Source organism: Pelodiscus sinensis, chromosome 2, assembly GCF_052426305.1.
Source record: "Pelodiscus sinensis isolate ZL-2025 chromosome 2, ASM5242630v1, whole genome shotgun sequence".
Classification (NCBI taxonomy): Eukaryota; Metazoa; Chordata; order Testudines; family Trionychidae; genus Pelodiscus; species Pelodiscus sinensis.
The window spans coordinates 163,131,063-163,148,992 of NC_143053.1; the positions used below are offsets into that span (position 1 = coordinate 163,131,063).

General features: G+C 41.9%; 1 protein-coding gene across 4 annotated transcripts in view; it reads right to left on the minus strand.

The window, feature by feature from the left end:
- Positions 1–17,930, minus strand: part of RAMP3 (receptor activity modifying protein 3) — a 104,599-nt gene that overhangs the window by 15,016 nt on the left and 71,653 nt on the right. The gene's annotated exons all lie outside the window — the stretch shown is intronic.

Genomic DNA, 17,930 nt, shown 5'->3' on the forward strand with positions numbered 1-17,930 from the left:
GGTTACTGCCAGGCCTACCCGGCAGAAGGGTTACAGAAGCTCAGTGGGTACAAGACATGTTTTTCAATCCTTTAGCCATTTTTGTGGCTATTCTTTGAACCCTCTCCAATTTATCACTGTGGGATCTGAGTGCTTCACAAATGTTGATAGTTAGCATCTACCAAAGGATCTTTTTTCTCACAGCTCCCCATTCTGTGCTGCACAAACTACAGGTAACAGGTTAAGCATGAAAACATGTAAGGTAGTCAGTACAGAAAACAAAGAAAGAGCTATCTCTTGCAGCTTTTACTATAAAAGGCACAGATTCAGATTAATGTTTGTATTGCTTCACCACAAAACTGTACTTAACAACCCACACATCTAAACATCCCCACACAGCATGAGAGACCAGACACTATTAAAGGAAGAAGAAATAAATAAAAACAGCTGTGGGGACTGAAGAGCTTTCAAAGATTCCCAGTTTCAAGTGTCTCCTTAGTTAAAACAAAATCAGACTGGGGAAATATGTTATGTAATAGCACACAAATGGTACAAGTTCCATCTCCCTGGTCTGGCATCCTTGGGACATGACTGGTCCCAGATGAGGGATTTTTCCAGTAGGGGAGGTTATTTCAACCCCTCTTTCCCCTCTCCCATTTCCTGGAGCTCCCCTGCAGCCCGACTGAGCTGTGCACCAGCTCCTGGAGCTCCCACGCAGCCCAGCTGAGCCGCACTCAGGCTTCCTCCCTGCCCCTCCAGCTGAGCCACTCACCAGTCCGGCTCCCCCCTCACAGCCCAACCAAGTTGCACACCGGAGCCAGAGCCCGAGCCCCCATTCACCTGCAGCACTCCAGGTCCTGGAACATCTGTGGTCCAGAATCCTGGATTTTAGAGGTATAACCTGTATTTCAGAATGTTACCTTTATAGCCACCATTACAATAGCCAATGTAATTTGTGTTTGTATGTAAATAAAATAAAACATAAATAATAAAATAGTAATCATGCCTAGCTCTTATAGAGCACTTACTATTCATAGCTCTCAAAGCAGCAGGTCAGTGTCATACCCCTTTTTACAGGTGGAAAAATTGAGGCTGAGAGAGATAAAGCAATTTACCAAAGGTTTAAGGTTACCCAGAAGACGAGAACCCATATTTCCAGAGTCCTACTCCACTGCTTCATCCACTATACCCGTGATCACCAACCGGTAGATCGCGATCTACCGGTCGATCTCAGAGGTTCTAAGAGTCGCTCTTGAGCCCTCTCTGAACTGCGCGCCTGCGCAGTACATTTAAATTTGATTTCCTCATTTGAGGAGCAGCTACTCACCTATCAACAACACAGATGAGTAGCTGCGCGGAATGGTGAGAGCTGGGAGATCGGGAGGGCTAAAACACCCTGGCTAGCTGGCTGTGGCTTTCAGCTGAAAGAGGCTGCCCCACGCTCCAGCTGATCGAGCAGCTTCTCCTCTACGCCTGCCCACGTGGAGAATGGGGCACCCTGGCTGAGCGCCATGGCCAACTGGCCATGGTGCTCAGCTAGGATGTACCACGCTCCATGGGCAGGCGCAGAGGAGAAGCTGCCCGATCAGCTGGAGCGCGGTTCAGCCTCCTCAGGGCTGAACACCACAGCCAGCTGGCCAGGCAGCTTCCCCTCTGCACCAGCCCACGTGGAGCATAGTGCACCTTGGCTGAGCGCCATGGCCAGCTGGCTGGGCAACCGCTTATCTTTGCTCCAGCCCGGCTGCCCTGTGCTCAGCCCAGGGAGGCTGCACCTAGCTCCAGCTGTGCTGGAGCAAGCTTCCCGGGCTGAGCGCAGGGCAGCCGGGCTGGAGTGAAGAGAAGCGGATTCAACCGAAGCAGCTTAAAACAACAGAATTAGTCACCATCAGGTATACCCTGGCAATGTGATGAGCTACAAGATGTTCAACCAAGACAAAAAAACTGCACATCCAAGCAAAAGAAATCAAGCCTTTGAACCAGCCTTTCTAACATGATCAGAAGATCATATATCGCTATTTCATGATACCATTTCAGCAAAGCCAGGCTCTGGAAGTCCATGCAAAGGTAATGAGTGCAAGCAAGGACAATCCATAAAGAGAAGCCACCCCTAGAACACAGGAAGGAGAAGCAAACGGGTCACTTCTGAGGCTGGGACTCTCGCCTGCTGACACCTGAACTCAACCACAGAATGAAGGCTATACTAAGCTAGCATATTTATTATTTATATATTAATCCCATCATGGTGCTTAGCATTATACAAAAAAGAGTCAGACAGGATCCTAGTCCTAAAAAGCTTAATAACATCACCATGTTCCGTTCATACTCCACAAAACATTATGGCTGAACCTTGAATCTGTGTCTATTCAGATTCTCTTATTCTTAATTACAGCAACAGCCAAGCTCTCTGCTTATATAATACAAATTAGCTTTCAACATGCGTGGTTAAGACTTTAAAAGAAAAAGCATCTGTAAACCCTTAGCAATTACGTGTTACATAAAACCTGAAATCGTGACTGCTTTCAAGTAGGAATAAGAAATCATCCGGAAAAGGGCTTATTTTCTGGAGAATCACGTCTAGACTGGCGCTTTTCTCCGGCTTATCCCCAAGCCGGAAAAAAGCGGCAGCCATGTAAATGCAAATGCCGCGGGGGATATTTAAATCCCCCGTGGAATTTGCAATTCCGAAGTCTACATTAGCATCCCTTTTCCGGAAAGGGGTGCCAATGTAGATGTAGCCATCAAGTTTGATGCATTTTTCACCTAAAACCAGAAGTCATCTTAGACTCACACAAAAACCCAGCCCAAACTCAATGAATAGGTTATAAATCAGCAGTGAATTTAGTGTTTCATTGTAATTTTTGCCCAACTCCAGTTGGAAGACTGCTACTTCCCAAGACTCTCCACTGCATCATGGGATTAACATTGTGTATGTGTCGTATAGAATGAAAGTTATAAATAATTTAAAAAAAAACTGCACCCAAAACTCTCTGTTGAAAGAATCTCTCGTTTCTACTGCCATGTTTTCTTCCATGGTCCAAAAAATGGGGAAAAGTCTACAAAAATTAAGTGTATATTAAATAATCCTTGAGCATTTTGATTACATGAAATCATGATCATCTGTCAAAAAGAAGGCAGGAAAGGCAACCAGTTAAAGCAAATTTAACAATTAGTCATCCTAACACAGCTGTTTAAAACTCAAGTTTTCCCCATGTATTTTTTCTCCTCTACCCCAGAACATATTGTAAAAAATGAACTTTGATGACTCGAAAAATGTATGGTATATAATAAAAGAAACAATTCAAAGAAACAATATACCAAACCTTTGAATTTAGTCACATCGAAGGAAGTGTACATGATTTCTGTATATGTGGGGTCATGAAAGTTTTTATCTAGATGGAAACCTATCAGTGTGCATCATCTCTTCAAAAAGTGGGTGGAAAATTTCAATTTATAATCAGGATACACACAGGTAGTCACAAAAAGAAGGAAGCTGGGGCTTGAAAAATATTACTGGTGAAAGTCTTACTGTTATCATGCTGAGTGGAAAGTCTAGCTTCAAGCATCACACTCCTGAAGATCAAGTTTTATCACCACCTAAAAGACACGGCCATGGAGTGGTGTCATGAGACATTCTACCCTTCTCTCAGTATGACAATATAAAGCCTGATGTTCCAAAAGAAAACATCCTCCTTAATAAATGGAGGTTAGGCCTTTTAGTTAAATAACTATCTTGTTTGTGAGATGGTATGCATTTGAAAGCACCTGGGTTTATCCAACTATTCATATTTTGCAGACATGTTTCAGTATAAGATATACTGTATAATGTTTCAGGGTATGTCTACATTACAGAGCTCTTTTGGAAAAAGGCATGTGTGGATGGGGAAGAGGGAGTTCTTTCGAAAGAAGAGGAAAGAGGAAAAAGCACAGGTGCCCACTCCATCCATAGTAATCACAGCTGAAATGCAAGATAGCATCCATTAGGTGTGGACACTATCTTTCTATATGCTTTTCCAGTGTGGACGCTCTCTTTTGGAAGACATTTTTTAGGAAGATCTCTTCCGGAAAAGCTTCTTCTGAAAGAAGCCTGCAGTCTAGACATAGCCTCAAAGAGGCATCACTAAGTTAGACAGTTGCACACAGCCTTCCTGTTGCTTTTCTTTACAGTGGAATAAGTTTTGACTCTTGAGAAGACTTGTTGTGTTGTGTTAGTTTTAGGTGATGTAAGGCTTGTGGCCATGCAGTTTCAATGGAGCAAGGGAGTTGTGTGAGCAGCAAGAGAAATTGCTCTCTGCCTTGGGTCTCATTAGAGTCTATTCTTCAAGCATTTCTGCTGGACTGAATTCCTGAAAGAAGGAATAGCCCTGTATGCTATATGCCCATTGTATTTCATTACTGTTATATGTGATAAAAAAACAAATCACACTATAAAAGTGAGTTGATTGCGATATACAAATACCTTCACAGGGAGGAAATACTAAGTAACAAAGGGCTCTTTAGTCTAATGGGGAAAGGTATAACAAGAACCAACAGCAAGAAGTTAAAACCAGACAAATTCAACTAGGGAATGAGGCAAGCATTTATAACAGCGAGGATGATTAAGCATTGGAACAAGCTACCTAGATGCATGGTGGATCCTCCATCTCTTGATGTCATTTGATCCTGGCTGGAGGCTTTGTGAAAGATATGCAATGAAAGTATATCAGGAGTCCATGCTTATGGTCCACTGAACAGTTCTTTAATCTAATAGGTACCTTATTTTCAGACTGTGAGACTTCTGCTCCTACTGCAGTTTGAATCAGTAACACAACTAAATGAGCTAGATGATAGTTTCCACATGGCTGCACTACTAAAATCCTACTATAGCCACCAGAGATCACCACAATTTATTGGTAAAATATTCATTCATTCATTCTATTTTCAGTCTTCTGAAGACTGAGCAAGTAGGACTTCAGCAACTTCAGCATGGCTGATGCAGTACTCTGTCAATCTCATCCTCTTCCAAATGTATTCCAAGCAACGCTACTGAAAGCCTGAGAAATGCCTTAGCAGCATTTGCCCAGTATTAATACGCTGCATTGTTACAAGGATATCTTTTGTCTCATTGCTGCTTGCATACCAGCACATCTGAAAGTAAATGAAAATTAACAACAAGAGGAAGAGGGGTCTGACATATTTGTTGACGACATCTCCCAATCAGCAGGGTCAGATAGAACAAAACTGAGGGAACCCAAACAATGTGCATGAAGGCTAAATGTTGAGTTCTTATTGTTCCAATATATATGTTTTCCTTCCTGGTTAATTGGTGAATGTGCTAACTGCACAGAATGTTATCTGTAAAAGGAAAACATTCTACATAAAGATTGCAATGCAGCTGCTGACTGAATTCTCAAGAACCCTACCCAAATATGAAATAACGTATACACTTATCATTTTTCCCTGTTTGCCATGCTTTTTCTTTCTGAGATAAATGCAAAAACAGATGGCTATGTTGCAGAAGTAACATTTGCAGTTACATGTGCATAAACAGGTATTTGTTTACACAAACCTGTTTTGCCCATGCATGCAATTATATTTTACAGGTATTATACCAGATACCTCTCATCTTACATGTGAATCTGGTACCTTTTTTTCCAATATGGCCTTTTATATTTAAGAATAATATTAGGCAGCCTTTTAGACAAACTCATTGAAAGATTACAAAGAGGGAGAGTTTTTAGGAGCTGTAAAGGAGTAACAGAATCAAGTCAGCAAGGGACCTGATCATCTCAGACAACACAAAAATGTTTCATGGTATTAACTCTCAAAAAACAAGAATATTTTAATTGCTCATGATAATACAAAATAAGTGTTAAAAATAGCTTCCATCTATGGCCAACAAACGCTATCTCTTCAGATATATATTTGTTAACTACAAAAGCCAGGTCTGGGTCTAGACCAAATTGTAGCCCAGGTGGGAAGCATATTCAGTGCCACCCCCACTTGTTAAATTTTTGAATAATTGCTCTGGTATAGTGCGCCCCAAGCCCAGTATCCCAGGCAGTCACCTGTGTAGCCTGCTCCTAAATCCACTCTGACAAAGGCCTTAACCCTGCAAGCATTCCTGGGTTATAGCTATGCACATGAGTAGTGTTATTAAAGTCAATACTTAAGATTAAGCATGCACTCAGGTGTCTAAAGAATTTTGGCCTAAATTCCATTGTAAGTTCACTAGATACTGGGTGGTGTTTTTATACAATAGTATATCATGCTAATTAATATTGTCCCTTTGTTTCCTTGTACTCCTCCATCCATCTCTGCCTGTTGTCTCACGTTTTATACTTTGATTATAAGCTCTCTGAAGCAGGGGCCATGTTTTCGGTAATGTGTTTGTACCGTGCCTACCACAATGGGGTCTTAGTCAATGACCAGGACACCTATGATAATGCAAATAAATAACAACAATGTACATTTAACTTGTATGGAGTACTTGCTGCAAGCTATCCCAAAACACTTTAGAACGCAATACCAAACATCAAAAACTGAGGTATAAATTAAGCAATGAGTACTTTATAGCCAATACGTTAAAAAATAAGGATTGAATTCTGTTTTGGTTTGCTGTGGCACATTTGCAAACACACACAAACACACCAAGAGGGTGCATCTAGACTGGCAAGATTTTGCGCAAAAGCACCTGCTTTTGCACAAAAACTTGCCAGCTGCCTACACTGGCCGCTTGAATTTGCGCAAGAGCACTGGCGTTCTAATGTAAGAATTCAGTGCTTCTTGCACAAATACTTTGACGCTCCCGCTCAGGGATAAGCCCTCTTGCGCAAGAATACTTGCGCAAGAGGGCCAGTGTAGACAGGCACCTTAATTTTTTGCGCAAGAAAGCCCGATGGCTAAAATGGCCATAGGAGCTTTCTTGAGCAAAAGCACTTTTTGCGCAAAAGCATCCGTGCCAATCTAGACGCTCTTTTGCGGAAATACTTTTAACGGAAAAACTTATCCGTTAAAAGTATTTCTGCAAAATCATGCCAGTCTAGATGCAGCCAGAGAGTATAGTACTGAGCTGATAGCACAGAGGCTTACTGGTCAGTGGAGAATGAAAATATCACCTGAGGGAGAGGTGAGAATTTGCAGAGAAGAAATACTGTCATGGAGCATACAACATGCCATTAACCAGGAATGGACAACGAGAACAATCGCAGGGATCTCTGAAAGTGTTGGGTAGACAATATAAGTGCACGGTGTTGAGATGTCTTAGAAAACAGACAATGTAATGGCAATATTTTCTCTCCCCCCATTTCCCATATCAGTGAAATGAGTAAATGTCCGAGTTCAGGCTTGAAGCATGTGAGTTCTGCACTAGTGCTTAATGCCAAAGGTAATTTATAAGATTATTGGAAATAAACTGTTTTGTAAGTAAGTTGATCTGCACAGGATCTTGTTTGTGAGAAAAAGAAGCATTTCTCATGGACAATTATCTCTAAAAAACAATGTTCTAATACTTCTTTGCTCTCTCTGGGAGGGGAAGATTTTGCCACTAGCAAAATCTTAGATGAACCGTGAACAGAATTAATTTGCAGCCTGGCAGCAAGGTGATCTGCTAAGATCCAATTAACACTTTTTAAATCTATCATGTGCTATAATTTGTTATATCTGCTTTAAGAAATACAAAATCATACTACAGGCATTACAGCTGTCAACAGCCAGAACAGGTTTATCAGAAAGAGGTCCTACAAGTATCCTTATTAATTGCAAAAGCCTATTCTGTCTCCTAACTTTCGAAAGCCTCCTAGTACAGAATACACTTTCACATAGATCAGATTATACATCATCACCAAATCTGTCAAGCTTTGACATAAAAGCCCTAGTTCAAAACCTAACACCAGTCCTCTCCCAACCTGTCAGAGAAAAGTGATTTCCAACCATCCACAAGTAAACATTTTTCCAACTGAAGTAGCCTCTGAAGAGACCGCAGCTAGAAAGCGCCTACTGTTTACAAGATCTATTAGCCCATGAACCCCTTCCCCGGAGGTCAGGAATAAAACATTTTGCTTCAAACAATAGTGAATATCCCAAATGAAATTTAAAAGATAAAAAAGGCTTGTTGGGGTTGCAAGAAGTCTGATCAAGGTGCACATCTGGACTCATAATATTTTTTAGTCTGTTTTCTGGAGCTTTGGGGGGAAAAAGCTTTTACAATCAGAGCAGCCATCAGGGTTTCCTGTTTATCAGCTCACGGATATCTTCTTTGTGGGCAACAAAGGAGGGAAGCAACTGTGTCTCCTTGCTGCTCTCCATGCAGACCAGCTCTAAATCACTTCCAATATGCCTTATAAACCTCCGCAGAAAAATCACCGGTGCCAGGAGAGTCTCCAGCAGCTGGCGCACAAAGGGCTGCTCTCAGTTCTACTTGCAAAGTTGAGATCCTCAAGAAACTGCTAGACTTAGACTGATACATGCCTTTGCAGAGGCCAAGTCCAAATACTCTGAATGCTAATCTCTGGATCAAGGGCGCCATTTCAGAGGGTTTAGGGGGCTATAGCCCCCCTTCCTGAGTTTGAACCCCTGGATTTCATGCTTGGGGTCAGCTTAAAGCCAGGGGAGGCCCATGAGCCTAGGTGAACTAGGCAGTTGCCTAGAGCACCGCTGGCCCAGGCGCCCGATGATGACATCACGGCCATTGACAGCCGTGCAGGGGGGGCGCCAATTGCACCGCCCACCTGCAGCGCCAGCTGCCACAGCCGGCCTCAGGCCACTCCTCCTTAAAGCCCATGCCCTGACTCTAGAGGCAGTTCTTAAATGCAACAGTTCAGGCTGCTTGCAGCTTTGCCTTTGGGGCAGGGAGTTTGTTTTAAAAAGGAGAGGGAGGGGGATTAAGAATAACAAAAGGCTGGTTATTCAAGTAGTAGAATAATCTTTAGATCAGTGATCTCCAAACTTTTTACACCGAAGATCACTTTTTAAATGTCAGAACAAGCCAGTATTTCCCACCCCCATCCTTTCCCCAAGATCCCATTCCTTCCTTGAAGCCCCGCCCTCTCTGTTCTCTTCCTCTCCATCACTAGCTATCCCCAGCCCTTATACATTCTGGCTACGTCTAGACTACATCCCTTTTTCAGAAAAGGGATGTAAATTAGACGTATCACAATTGCTAATGAAGCGGGGATTTAAATCTCCCACGCTTCATTAGCATAAAAATGGCTGCCGCTTTTTTTCGGCACGGAGCTTTGCCAGAGAAAAGCGCCAGTCTAGACTCTGATCTTTCGGAAAATAAAGCCTTTTCTGAAAGATCCCTTATCCCTTATTTCAAGAGGGATAAGGGATCTTTCGGAAAAGGCTTTATTTTTCGAAAGATCAGCTTGTACTGAGCATGCTCCGCAACACTTCTGAAGCCACTGTCCTCAGTCTGCCTCCCCCTCTGCTCTCACTTCCCCTCCCTCCATCATGGCATTCACAGGTCCACCCTGTCCCTTCCAAAATCTGAAATGGCATCCCTGCTCTGGATCCTCACTGGTTCAATTAGCTCTGGTTCCAAAGGTACAGCTTTCACATGGCTAGTTATCTGCTACTCTGCATTTTTTTCTGGCCCCTAGAAATATTGAGTTCATGTTTCAACATCCTTAATACTGAGCTCTGTCCTGAGCACCCTGGTCCATGCTATCCAACATCTATTTCTCACATTTCAGGCATTCAACAGGTGCCTTTTCTGTCTCTGTTATTTAATTCTCCCTAGCCCAGACCTGTCAGATCTTTAGGCTTGTCTATTTGAACCCAGAGTCCATGTTATGAGGGTGTGAGTTGTAAAATGCACTATTGTGGTTAACTCTAGCTCCCCCCCCCTTGCAGAGCCTGCTAGTGTGCACTGATATAGTCCTGTTTAAAACAGGACCACATCATCGTACACTAAAGGTACACGTAGTATGTGCCAGCAGAGTCTACATGCAAAAGAGTACAACACACTGGTGTGCTTTACAGATCAAACACCCAAAAGTCAGACTTCAGTGTAGCAATCCAGCAAACTCTCACATACGGGGTAAAATCACTTAGTTGTGTTTCAGGTATGCTAGAGAGGTATAAGTCTAGCTTATGTTTGCCAGCTGGAAAGCACATACCCCAACCACGCAAGTCAGAGAAAAGGGAACTTCAAATAAGTCAAAGGATGAATGTCTATTGTGGCCAAACAGATAGAAACAAGCAGGGATACACTAGCTTCTACCTTTCCCTTCTTTCCATTGTTTGTTGTTATTGTTTTTAATTCAGCTTCTGACAAAGTAGTCACCGTCTCTTTATCAAAGAAGAGGAAGACTAATCAGGAGTACAACATGTTTAAAGAGAAACAGAGAATTTCATATTTCTGTATGAACATGAAAGGAAAGTCCATATGCCTGATTTGTAAGCAACAGGTAGCTGTGGTAAAAGAATGCTGAATTGAAAGACACTATGAAGCAAGCTGTGGTGAGAAATGTGAGAAGTGCACAGGAAAGTTAAACAAAGACAAATATACTGAATTACCACAGTCACTGAAAAAAGCAACAATCGGTGTTTTTTAAAGCTCATCACGTAAGTAATATTGCTGTTAAAGTGAGATGAGTGAATGTCCATGACATAGCTGTGTCATCAAAATTACTATCTGAGGCAGTGTTTTTTAAATACTGTAGGCTAAAAGTTGCAGAAATAGCTTGTCCAGAGAAGTGGCAAGTTTTTGCAAACATCAGCCTATCAAGAAACACAATTACTGAGAGAATCTATGATATAGCTGACAATTTGAACAGTCAGCTCCAAGAATAAGCAGAGTGCTTTGCTGCTTGCTTTAGCTGTTACTGGTGAAAGTTCAGATGTAAATAACATGTCTCAACTAGCAGTGTTCATTCATGGAGTTGATGAGAACATGTGCATAGCAAAGGCGCTCATAGAATTGGTGTTGATGAAAGATGCAACAGCAAATACAACAGCAAATGACCTCTTCAATGACTTAGTGGAAGCCCTGAACAAACTGGATACAGACGGGAGAAGATCTGTGTGCCTGGCCACTTTCAATGGTGGACAAGAAAGTTGGGTTTGTGACAAAAGTGAAGGCCACATTGCAAAGTAGCAACCATAACTACCAGTTTAGAATGCATTTTACATTGAAAAGCTCTCTAAAGTAGAAAATTTTTCATCACATTAAAACTGAGAATTTTATTTGAGCTCAAGGTCTTTACCCCCACCAGTGCAGACAGCTGTCAGAGAAATGTGACATTAATCAAGAACTGTTAAAACACACTGAAATTCAGTGGCTAAGCCAGGGAATTGTGTTGAAATACTTTTTGAATTGTATAGTGAGATCCAACTTTTGATGGATCAGAAAGAGAAAGATGTCACCTCATTACAGGACAATGGCTTCCAGACTTTGCTTTCATGGCAGAGATTATAGAGCAGCTAAAATCACTCAAAATAAGATTGTAGAGGTACAACTAAGCAGTGACAGAATACTGTATATGACATCTGAAATTAAGTTTCAGCAGTGAAAGAGGCATAACCTGGCACATTTTCCCATCTTGAAATCACTATGCAACACTGTTAAAACAGTGTGATGAAACTACATGAAGGGACATGGGAAACATTGATGAACTGGGAAAGAACTTTTAAGTTTCTGATTTCAGGAACCAGAGTTTGTAATTTTCAGCATGCCATTTTTGTCAGTCTCAGAGGAGTAGTCATGTTAGTCTGTATCTGCAAAAACAACAAAGAGTCTCATGGCACCTTAGAGACTAACAGACTGATTAGGGCACAAGCTTACATGGGTAAATCCCACTTCATCAGATCAATTGGAACGGAAGTTAGAGGCAGGGGTATATATCAGGAAGGAGTTACTTTGTGATTGGTTTTTGAAATTCTTTTGTAGAAAGATGACAACTTTCAAAATCATTAATGAATGTCCGGGGTAAACACATTACAAATGTGTTTTACCATTCCTGATATCTGATTTCTGTCCATTTATCCTTTGGCATAGAGATTAAAAAAATCCAAATTCAACGGGTTTTAATCTAATCCTATAACATCTGTGGGAAAGCTGCAATGGGAAGAGAGGGGATTTGATCTCCACCCCTAATGACTGTTCCGGCTGAGTCCGTCATTTCTCAGATGTTTTTCATATCACCGCTGCAGCTCTGTATGTTTTCTTTCTATCTAGGTTGGCAGAACTGACAGTCAAACAGAGAGAGAGTTTGGCTTGGATTCAGATCAGTACTGCATAGCTGGATCTCCAGCTCTGAAGCCACCTGTGAACTCAATCATTGATCTGACCCAGAGGCAACAATACAGAGGGAGCCAATGATTAATAGTATTCATTTTAGCTATCATCCACAAATACACATTTTCAGATCTCCTTTAAAAAAAAAGACATTAAAGTGTTATCTGTTGAGAACATAGCTGTCATTAGACTTCACTTAGTCCTGGCTATCACAAGTAATGAAGCTGTAAAGTTTTGTCAGTGGAAACAATGAAGAAACTGGGTGATGATACCCAGTGGTAGAACATAAATTATGGGTCAGCCAGGTGTAGGCTTTGAGAAATATCTCTGCTGGAGTGATGAACAGAGAGAAAAAAAATCTTCCACCAACTCTGTGTGTGTGTGTGTGTGTGTGTGTGTTTTGTCCACCAACTCTGTGTGTGTGTGTGTGTGTGTGTGTGTGTGTGTGTGTGTGTGTGTGTTTTGTTTGCCTGTACATGACAAATGAATTTCAGGCTTGTAGCCAGAATTAATTTTATCTCAAAATGTAATTAAATTTGGGGTGAGGCAGAAGTGGTTATTTATATGAATGTTGTCATCCCATTAGGGAACAAAGATAATGCAGTCTGAGAATCAGATGACTAAACATACACCTTGAATATTAAATCACAAATATTGTCTACTCAAAACTTAAAAAGGAAAGTTCATGAGCAACACACGTGCCTAAATTTGTTTATACAAAATCTTCTTACATTGTTGAATAACTAATTTTTAAAAAATTGCAACCTGCTCATTAATAAAGAGGAAAAAGGGCAATATCTACCTGCAAAAGTTCAGGTTTAAAGAAACAGGATCATTACAGAAAAGGGGTTTAAAGGACATTATGAAAATCCCAGGGGGGAACAACTGAATATGGGGGGAAAGTGCTTATTTTTTTCAAATGTATATTAAGTTGTTGTGAAGTTGTAGGCCATACACTTTGCAGAATATGAGTGTGGCTCTCTCCTCTCCACTGTTGTATGCTAGCTGTATGGATAGACAGTAAAACCTCAGCGTTACCAACTGACTGGTCAACCACACACCTCACTTGAAATCAAAAGTGCACAATCAGGCAGCAGAGACCAAAAAAAGCAAAAACCGCACAAAACAGTATTGTGTTAAGTGTAAACTACTAAAAAGAAAGGAAAAGTTTCAAACAAAGATTTGACAAGGAAAGAAAACTTTATGCACTTGTTTCATTTAAATTAAGATGGTTCAAAGCAGCATTTTTCTTTTGCTCAGTAAAGTTTCAAAACTGTATGTTCATGTGTAAACTTTTGAAAGTACAACCATAATGTTTTGTTCACAGTTATGAACATTTCATTTACCAACAACCTCCATTCCCATAGTGTTTGAGGTGCTACTGTATGTAAATAAAGTTGCTGTTGCTGGGTTGGTCCCAGGATATTGGAGACACAAGGCAGGTGAAGTAATTTATTTTATTGGCCAACTTTTGTTGGTGAAAGAAACAAGATTTTGAGATACACAGAGCTCTTCTTCAGGTCTGACCTGAAGTTGGTTCAGCAAAGACCTCACTCACTTTGTTTCTCTATGTGTAAATAGATAGTTGATTGAGGTAGTATTAAGAACTATTAACTATCACTCCAGTTTCCCCATCACCTCTTATTTCCCTTCCTATTTTTTCTAGAACCAAGAACATGCATTCTTCATTTTCCCCACTCAGTGCAGTAGAGATACATTCCCTTATTTCCCACACTGATACACTGCTGTGTTGAGTGACTGCTGTATTCTGATCTGACAGATATCTCTGGGGCTCAGTGCATAGTAGCTGAAGTAGGCAGATGAGCTAGTAGATGTTATTTAATACTATTTGTATGACCCTAGTGCATAGGAACACTAGGAACATGGACCCAGATCCTATTGTGCTAGGTACAGCACAAACACAGAACAAAACCGTACCAGTCCTGAAGAATTGGCAATCTGAATGGACAAGACAACCCCCACGTGGGAGAACAGGTAGAACACACAAGCAGAGTGAACAATGTGAGGACAGCAAACAGAATTTTAGCCCCCTTGGCTACAGATATACATGATATATAAGTGGGTTTAGTTGGCAGAGGATCAGATAAAGGCAAAGGTGAGAGGACACAGAAGAGAATGGCAGGGTGATGATGGGAACAAGGATAGAGACAAGAAGGGAGGACATGGAAGTGAAGAGACAGAGGAAGAAGGGGAGGGTTGAAGCAAACAGCCAATCAGTACTGGGCAAATAAAAGGGGAAGGTACTCTCCCAGTCACATTTTGGGTCCAGAAGAGTGCTTTATGAAGGGTGTCCCCAGATGGCCCCAATTCTCCCCTAAACAGCAGTCCCTGCTTTCATGACTTCTTCCCCTACAGATTATAGTCTCCTACTCATTTCACATGCTCATTTGTGATAGACATGAATAGGGCCCTACCAAATTCACAGTCCATTTTTATCAATTTGATCATCATAGGATTTTAAAAAACAGTAAATTTCATGATTTCAGATACTTACATTTGACATTTCATGGTGTTATAATTGTATGGGTCCTGACCCAAAAAGGGACTGTTGAGGGATCACAAAGTTATTGTAGGGGAGGTAGCAGCACTGTTCCCCTTACAGCTGCACTGTTGGTGGTGGTGGTCCTGCTTTCAGATGTGGATAGCTAGAGAGCAGTGACTGCTGGCCAGGAGTCCAGCTCTGAAGGCAGAACTGCTGCCTATAGCACCACAGAAAGAATGATGTCATGATATGGTTTGGCCACCTTTACTTCTGCACTGCTGCCTACAGCAGGGGTTCTCAAACTTTGTGATACTGCGTCTCCCCTCTAAGTTGCTCGCAACCCCCCTCTAAGTTGCTCGTGACCCCCCAGGGGGGTCGAGACCCACAGTTTGAGAAATGCGGGCCTACAGAGATGGGTGCCCGGCCACCATTCTCCAACTGCCCAGCTCCAAAGGCAGCACAGAAATAAGGTTGGTAATACTGCAACCCTCCTAAAATAACCTTGTGACCCCCCCTGCAACTCCTTAAGACCAGATTTCATGGGGGGGAAACAGATTTCATGGTCTTTGACATGTTCTTCATAGCTAGGAACTTAGTAGGGCCCTAGACATGAGGGTTACTTAAGAGACCACTAATGACTTTGGTAATTTTTAATCACTGATCACTCTAGTAACTTTTTTTATTGTTCTCTAATTCCAAGTCAGATGATGTAAACACTAAAATTGCCTCAATTCCATCATGAATATGTGAATATGAACCTTCCTGAATGTAGATAATTGACAGGGAAGCAGAAGCACGTTCAGCTGTATTGCCTAAAATACATACATACACTTATTTTGAACCATCATCATATAGTAGCCCAATGTCTGTGACTCTGTAATGCTGAAATGCTGGCTGTTCCCTCTGGGTGGTGCGGTTGCCTCCCACCGTGGTGCTCGGCTGACTTCTGCACTGCTCAGCCAGGCCGCTGCGTGGGACCAAGCGGCTCAAGCAGCCGTTTGAGGTCTGCGCTCCCCATGCAGCATCCCCAGGCTGCATGGGGAGTGCGGCCCCCGAATGGCCGCTCATGCTGCTTGCTCCCACGTGGTGGCCCGGCTGAATGGTGCAGAAGTCAGCCGAGCACCACAGCGGGAGGCAACAGCACCACCCAGAGGGAACAGCCCAGGGACAGGGCCTGGATGAGAGTGCGTCTCTGACGTCAGGAAAGGGCGCCAGATTCAAAAGGAGGAAAGTGGAGCAGACACAAAGGATGCGGAGGAGACAGAGAGGAGAATGGAGGAGGTGGAGGACAGCGAGAGAGAGCATGAGAGAGATGCAGCAGGAGAAGGAGAAGAGAAACACAGAGTGAGAGGCAGGAGGGGGAGAAGAGAAAGAGAGAGAGATGGAGAGAGAGGCAGAAGGCGAACAAGAGCTGAGAGAGAGGGGGAGGCAGGAGGAGGAGGAGAGAGAGAGAGAGAGACGGAGTGAGAGACTGGAGGCTCAGGAGAGAAGATCGACATGGAGGAGAGACCTGAAAATCACGTCTTATAGCAGGCTAATTGGCTAGTTTATAATAATACTGAATAGTAATCTTACATACATACAGTATTTCTCAGCCCAAAGAATCCCAAAGCCCTATGCACATACATTATTACTTGATCTACACTTAAACATTACATTGACATAAATATTTTTGTGAGGGGTATGAAAAAATGGCATCTTCAACCCATATGTACACAGCTGTGTTGATGGAAGAATGGTTATGTCAATGTAGCTACTATGAAGATTGCATTTACACTATGGGGTTACGTGGGCATAGCTTTGCCAATATATGTGTTGTCTCCATTGTGCGGGCATATTCAAAAGCCTCACAAATGTGATGGGAACATGTAGTAATTAAAAAATGTAATAAACTATTGATTGTGTGATGGCATGATCTATTTATCTATACCGCTTCACTGGCTCTCTGCCTATTCATTTATTTCCCCAGGGGAAAAAAATCAAGATAAATGACTAACGCAATGTCTCACAGAATCTATGACAGAGCGAGAAATAGAAACCATATCTTCTTAATATCACAAAACCATTCATTTCCCTTCAAAATCCACCCTATAGAATGTTATAAAATGATGCTGGCTTTAAATGGTATAGAATGCACCGCTTTGCAGTCTGTCCATAGCCAATGAAATGTGTGCAATATAAAAAAGCATTTATAGACTCATAGGACTAGAAGGGATCTTGAGAGGTTATCAAGTCCAGTCTCCCACACTTATAACAAGACTAAGTATTATTTAGAGCATCCCTGACAGGTATTTGCCCAATTTGCTCTTAAATAGGAATCTCAAGACTTCTCCACATATGAAGCTGAAAAGCATGCAAATTGGAGTCAGATAAAAAACTGTGGTAAGGCCTAGCAAATCCGTGCTGCATCTAGATCTACAATATGCTGCAGAACTGAGCAATAGTCTCAGAGTTTATACCAACTGCTCTTCAAGTTTCATGAAACTTCTGAAATGACAATGAAGAACAATGCCTGCACCATTATAAAATAGATTCAACAAGTGTATTGCTGTCTTCTACATCTTGTCAAGTTAAAGCAGAGGACAGGACTTAGGAAAGAAGTGACCTATAACTTTACTTATTTGACAATATTAGTAATTAGTTTTAGGACTTTTATATGCTTACACAATTACACCATATGGAAATATAAAATATGGATTCCATTTCTATGACAAATACATCTATGGAAGTTTAAAATATAATCCAAGTTTTTTTTAGATCTAGCCTTCTCTTGACATGGAGGGCCACTAATGGCAACTGGCAAAAGGTTCACTGTTCTTTTCAAACAACTCCTGTCTAAAACCTGACAAACTCACTAAATCTAACCCACCTTCCTGAGTTTTATCCATAAAAAGCAGCATGTCCTTCAGCAAGAGATGTCACATCTCAGAAGAGAGGTTGCAAGTAGGGGTACATCTACACTGCAAGGCTATTTTGGTATACCAGAGGTATCCCTACATCTGATGCTACCCTGCATCTTTTGAACATGTCCACTACAAGCATTCCCCGGTTACGTACAAGATAGGGACTGTAGGTTTGTTCTTAAGTTGAATCTGTATGTAAGTCGGAACTGGCGTCCAGATTCAGCCGCTGCTGAAACTGACCAGTGGCTGACTACAGGAAGCCCAGGCAGAGTTGCTCTGCCCCGGGCTTCCTGGAATCAGCCTCTGATCAGTTTCAACAGGCTGAATC